Below are 6,455 nucleotides of genomic sequence, written 5' to 3' on the forward strand. Positions count from 1 at the left end.
GACTTCTAACCATTTTTGTAATGTTTTTTGAGGTGGGGATTCTTGACGGTACTGGGATTTGAATTGAGAGCCTTGTACTTGCCAGGCAGGTGTTCTACCACTTGAGACATATCCCCGTCCTTTTTTGGTTTAGTTAATTTTTGGATAGGATCTTGAATGTCTGCCTCAGACCATAATCCTTGGACCTACACCTCCTGCATAGTTGAGATTAAAAGCTTGAACCACCACAACCAGCTTATTTGTTGAGATGGGGTCTTGTTAACTTTTTGCCCAGGCTGGCCTCGAACCTCAATCCTCCTGATCCCCATCTCCCAAGTAGCTGGGATCTTCCTTACTTTTTTTTTTCCTTTGGACCCCAGGATACTTCCTGCAGTCTACCTTCAACTGTTCTACCCTTCAAGTCTATTGGTTATAAAACATTACTCAAAGTTTTCGTTAAAATTTTTTATAAAATTGATTGCTCAAAGCAAATGAATTTTGAGGTGATTTTTTTTTTTAACATAGCTAACTGATACACAGACTTCCTAAAACTGAATTTACAAGCTAGTTTCTTTGGGTCGGCAGTGCTGGGGATTGAACCTAGTAACTAATGCATGCTAGGCAAGCACCCCGAGACTTTATTTAGCTGTAGATTATTCCACTTTTAAGGGACTTTTACTTTGCAGGAGTATTTTTTTTTTTTTACATTCCCATGGAATATTTTTTTTTAAATTTGTTTGCAGGCATATTTAAAATGAGAGATTCTCAACACAGGTCCTCCTGTGTATACCTCTCCCATCTAGGGCTTTACTTTGACCTACCTGGTCCTCCACACCACAGCTCAGAACTAGATCTCAGATGGTGGTACAGAGCTGGCAAAGGTTTGACTCAGCTCTTGGTCTCAAGGCTGCATCTGTGCCATCCATCTCCCCATGCCTGCACTTATGAGGAGTGATGGTCAAGTGCAGCACTGGGTGTGGTTCTTTTCAGTCTCTTTTTATTGAGTTTGGGAAGCTACTCTCAGCCTGTGACTTCTAGCAGGGAAGTCATCAGAGGAAATGTCTCACAGAGCACATGGACCTTTCTAGAACCTATTGGCGGTGTTGAGATCTGAGGATAGAAAGATTGGAACTTCAGTCTCCTCCTCATTGTGTGTGTGTGTTTGTGTGTTTATGTGTTTATTTCATTCATTTCCTTTTCCTAAACATATTTATTCTGTTTTTCAATTTTACATTTTTAATATCTAACCTTTGTTATTATTTATTCAGAGAATTGGGGAGGTAGGTGGGAAGAAATGAAGCATTCACTTATCATACTCTCCTGACCTGGGAATCCTGGTTTATGTTTCTGAGAGATCTCACTGGCTGCTATATGAAAAGCAGACTTGAGTAAGCTGGGGTTGGATGCAGGGAAATGTGTTAGAAGGCTTTTTCTGATAAGAGACAATGGTGGTGAGGGTTCACAGGAAGGCAGAGAAGTTGCAGAGAAATGGGCTGATGAGAGATATGTTTGCAGTGTCAAAAAAGCAGGATTTTCTAATGAATTTGATATGTGTGAATAAAGAATCCAGGATGACTCTGTCTTAAGAAAGCACATTGAAAATTGTGCCTGTCACTTAGATTGAGAGGATGAGCAGGTAGTTTTTTTGCTTATTTTGTTTTGTTGTTGGTGGGGGCAGTAGTAATCAAGATTTTCATTTTGGAAATAGATATTTTGAGATGTCCGTTTAGAGATTCAAGTGGAGTTGTGAGAATATCTTCCCACACAACTGAACATACAAACCTGGAACATGGCTCTGCACCAGTAATACACGTATGAGTCGTTATACATCTTGTCCCCAAACTCAGTGTGGTGAATAGTAACCATTTTATTCTGTTCACAATTCTGTGGATTATACTGGAAAAGAATAGCAAGGGCAAAACCTATCTGTTCCCTGATGTCTGGGGTTTCATCTGGGGGTGACTTGAATGGCTGAAACTGGAATACCACTTCCAAGCTGGCTTCCTACTCCCGTGTCTTGTCCCTGGACTGAAAGGCTGACTAAGCTGAGAATGTTGACTAGAGAACACCAACATGTGACTTCTCTAGCACTCCTGTTGCAGGGTCGTCCTTCTCTTACATGACCACTTGGGTACAAGAGTGACCAAGGTTCACAGTCGCTGAAAACCTGGACTTTGAAATCACACAACATCATCACCACTTTCACTGAACAGTATGAAACAGCTAAATTCAAAAGGTAGACATTGACCCTACTTCATACTGCACAGAGTAGCAAAGAACTTAGATTCAGGCTTAAAACTATCATATCGTATTCATCATCAACCTAGTTCACTAGAAAAGAAGCTCTGGGAAACAGGTATTTTTGTCTGTTTGTCTACTATCATATCTCCATATATTAGTTACAGGTCTTCAGAGAAATACAGTAAACAAGATATAGTTGTAGGATACAGTAGGTTCACTACTGAAGGACAGAAGAAGTTGTATGTCTCAGCTCAATAAGACAAACTTCACCTGTCCTCTTCCTTTTTGGTAATTTAGGATCCTCAATGTATTGGATGATGTCCAATCCATTGGTGGATCTTCTTTACTTAATCTGCTGATTCAATGATAATCTCTTCTAGAAGTACCCTCATGGACACACATAGAAATAATATCTTGTCAGATATCTGGGCATCCCTTAGCTCAGTCAGGCAGATATATAATCTTAATCACCACTCCTCAGTACCAAGAAAGATGTGTATTTGTTGAATGAATAAATGAATGAGAGGTATAAGACTATAGAAAGTTATTAGACAAAAAGTGTTAAAGGAAAGATTATAAGGGTCAATAACAAGCTCTTAAGGGGAGTCCATCATTTAGGGATCTAATAGTGGAAATGACTTCAAAGTTCTTTCTCATAGAGCACTTCAGCCCCACACAAATCAGCCAAGGGGACATGCCCACCTAGAATCTATGCTGCAACCCCTCATCATGCATTATGTGGGACCTTGGCCTCTCTGCCCTCCAGCTCCCTTCTTCATGAACACAGGCAATGCCACCATTGTGTATACCCCTAGGCTCTATGGAGAGTTCTTTGGTATTGGATTGGAATAGACCAATTTGAATATATGGCCCAAGGAAACCACACATAAGCAAGGAGACCTGTTGTGCTATTAGATCAAGTCAGAGATCTAGAAAATAGAAAGGGTGTGAGCTATGGGCAGGAGCCCAGGACCTGAGGTCCACCTCTCCTCAACCACAATCTGGGGCCAGAACGCTTAGGGGCCAATAGTTTGGGACTTAAACCTGGCCTTCCAGGTTGTTAGAAAGCCATATTTATCAAAGTAGGATCCTAAAACGTGTATTTTCCTTAGCAGTTTATTTGCTTGATTAGGATGGACAGCATATTTAATATAATAGTTTGCAAGCTTAACGTATAACTTTTAATGTTTAGGTATATAATATGTAGGTAGACACTTGTGAAATAGTCCTGGGTCCTATAACTATTGAGGTCAGGCATGGCTAGATGGAGACTCTTCAGTGAAAGAGATAGTAGTACAACATCCAGTAGCCAGAATATCTGACACACAACTCCAGTCTACATAAGCCCTTGCTGCACTTGCAATTAAAATTTGCTAAAATTAGATTATGTTTTCACCAGGGGAACTGTGAGAATGCCCTAATGAAATCCTGTTCTAAACTTCCAGCCTTCTCCCAGATATGATTAACAAAGATGAAGAATTTAAAATGCTTTTCTATTTAATTAGGAAATTTTATGAACTAACAGCCCTCATTTCAATTGCTAAGCATAAATATCAATCCCTGCATTTAAGAAGTTATATAATTTAAGTTTTAAAATTCATGAATCCAGTGTTTGTGAAAATCTAGTCTATGTTATATGAAGCCAGAGCTGAGTTGATCACAGAGACAGACCCCTTTGTCCACAGAAGAGTCTAAAACAAACCATGGTTCCTTTCAAATGTGGTTTCTGTAAGTTATTGGAAAAGGTCCTGATAATATTGTAAATTAAGTTTAAGGGGAAAAGTATCTCTACCCAGGAAAGACATGCTACATATAAGCTCATTGATCCTATCTTGACCACAATTTTAAATCACTTTTATTATGGAAAATTTCAAACTATAGAAACATACACTGTACAATAAAACCCATGTCCTCTTCATCTAGTTCACTGATTACCAACATTTCCTTCCATTAGTTTCATTGGTAGTAATACTATACTAGTGTCAAATGAAATGCCCTTCTTTTAATTTTTTTATTTGCACATGTTACTTGTACAAAGTATGTATTTCATTATGACATCTTCACACATGTATATAATGTACTTATATCTAACTCAAAACCCCTCCCCATTACCATCTCTTGTCCCTTCTCCCCTACTCCTGCTGGTCCCCTTCCTCTTCTGAAATAGCTCCTTTCTAGTTTCATGTGATTTTTAAAAATCTGATAGAACCCTCTTCTTGACTAAAAGCAGTGAGGGTTTTTCTTGGTTTAGGTTTGTTTTTCTTTCTTTATCTTGCTACCTGAATGAGACTCATGTTTCTTCTTTGTATCATTCAGAATGATGGAAACCTGCTCCTCAATGGACATCTGCAGATAAATACAGGCATTCATCCTGTTATGGGTTTTCACAGCATTAGTATTTGGCTATTCTTCTCTACCATTATTGCAGAAATGTTTCCATTGTTAACCAGAAAGGAAAATGCTTGGCAGAAGAAATGGGAAAGGTGACATCAATTTAACATCGCCTTTTGGGGGGTTATGTGCTAATGACAGGACAGCGGGAAGTTAAGTTCTTTCTTTGACAAGAGAAACTAAATGATTCTGAGAGCTGCTCCCAATCAGGCATGGTATTGACAAGACACCCACTCTGATAACAACCTATGAAAGATTACATTCTGGCTGCACACAGTTAGGTAATTTGTTTTTCTAACCAGGGCATCCTAGTGGGAGATTGGGAGTCTGCATGACCCCATTGTAAATGGCAGGCACATGGTGAAGACCAGCAACCAGCCTGTTGTATTTATTTAAGCTCTGAGAAGCCATTTGTCAGTGGTCTGGTAACATTGTCCTCTCTCCCCTCCCCCAATTCTATCACTGTGACAACATGGCATCCATAGACTCTTCCACCAACCTGGTCCTTCCCATTCTCCCACTTGTAGATTGGTCTTTTAGTTAAATGTGAATGACTTTCTGCAAGAGAAAAACTCCCTACTTTCAATCTTTGCTGATACATGAGGTGAGGGTAAGGCAGGATATGGGACAGGCTTCCCAACTTCAAGGATTATAGCTAGAGGTCAGCTGCAGCGTGAGTGAAGCAATTGAGGCAAGAAAAGTGGAAAGGGAAGGAAGGATGAGGCAAGCCAAGAGGACTTCTGGATCCCCATGACTCAGCCCTGGAGGAAAGCAAACCAAAGCAGTAAGAAAGCTTTATAGCCTCTTCTGGACTCCAGGTATGTCTGAGGCTTTCAGACCTTCTTCCTGGTGAAGAACAAAGCCTAAACTTCCTTCTAGCTGCTGTGAGCACTGCAGGGAGGTATCAGGACTGTCCCTGTTTCTTGCCTTGTCCCTCAACCTTGAATGGCTGGTGGGTCTGGATTTCACTTCAGATTCCACTTGGAAGCCCAGAAGGTAAAAAGCTTCCAAGGAAATGACCAGAGAAGGTCATTCATGGGACTCTGACAAAAAACTTGGCAAACACATAAAGGCTCCTTACAAGGTCTGGACAGTAAGGAAGGGAGATCCAATAGAGCCACTTCCCCTACCTCTCCCTGGCAGCCTGTCACTAGCCACATTCCTCCCTCCACCCAGAGGAAGCTGACGCCTTTCCTGTATCCTTTCAATGGCTTTGCATCTCAGAAATAACGGCATCTCCCTATCCTCTCACTCTCACTCCTCATTTCTCTACCACTCCCATTCCTTCCATGATTTGTTTTGTCTGTAGTATCCTGGTTCCAGCTAGGTCACATTCATACTCATTTTGGGTCTTTCTTTAGTCAGAAGTTAAAGTGATTTGTATATAAGGACAATCTGATTTTATCTATCTAAACTGTTTACCTGAAAAGGTGGGTATTTCTTTGCCACTATGTGGAACAGCTCACTTCATTTCCTACTTGACTTCTGAACTCTGTGAAAAAGGAGATGTTAAAGAAAACCCATCACAAACATCCAAAAAACTACCCTTAAGTAGAGTTTTCTGGCATGTATAGTAAACTCATGTATTGGAACTTATTAAAAATGACGCAGCTACTTCTGCTTGGTTATATGTTCTTAGGGCATTGTCTTTACAGGAAAGTGTATTCCTCCTCGATACAGCAAGGTGAGGGTAGAAAGATGGGAAGTTTTAACATTCTGCAGCTGGGAAGAAGTTTGGTCTGGGAGATACTCAACTACATTCTGTTTGGGGTGAATAACTCTGGGAAACCATGTTGTGTGGTTCCCATTCACTCTGAATGCTACCACCGCCCTAAACTATATCC

This window comes from Castor canadensis, chromosome 5 (genome assembly GCF_047511655.1).
Source record: "Castor canadensis chromosome 5, mCasCan1.hap1v2, whole genome shotgun sequence".
NCBI classification, from domain to species: Eukaryota; Metazoa; Chordata; class Mammalia; order Rodentia; family Castoridae; genus Castor; species Castor canadensis.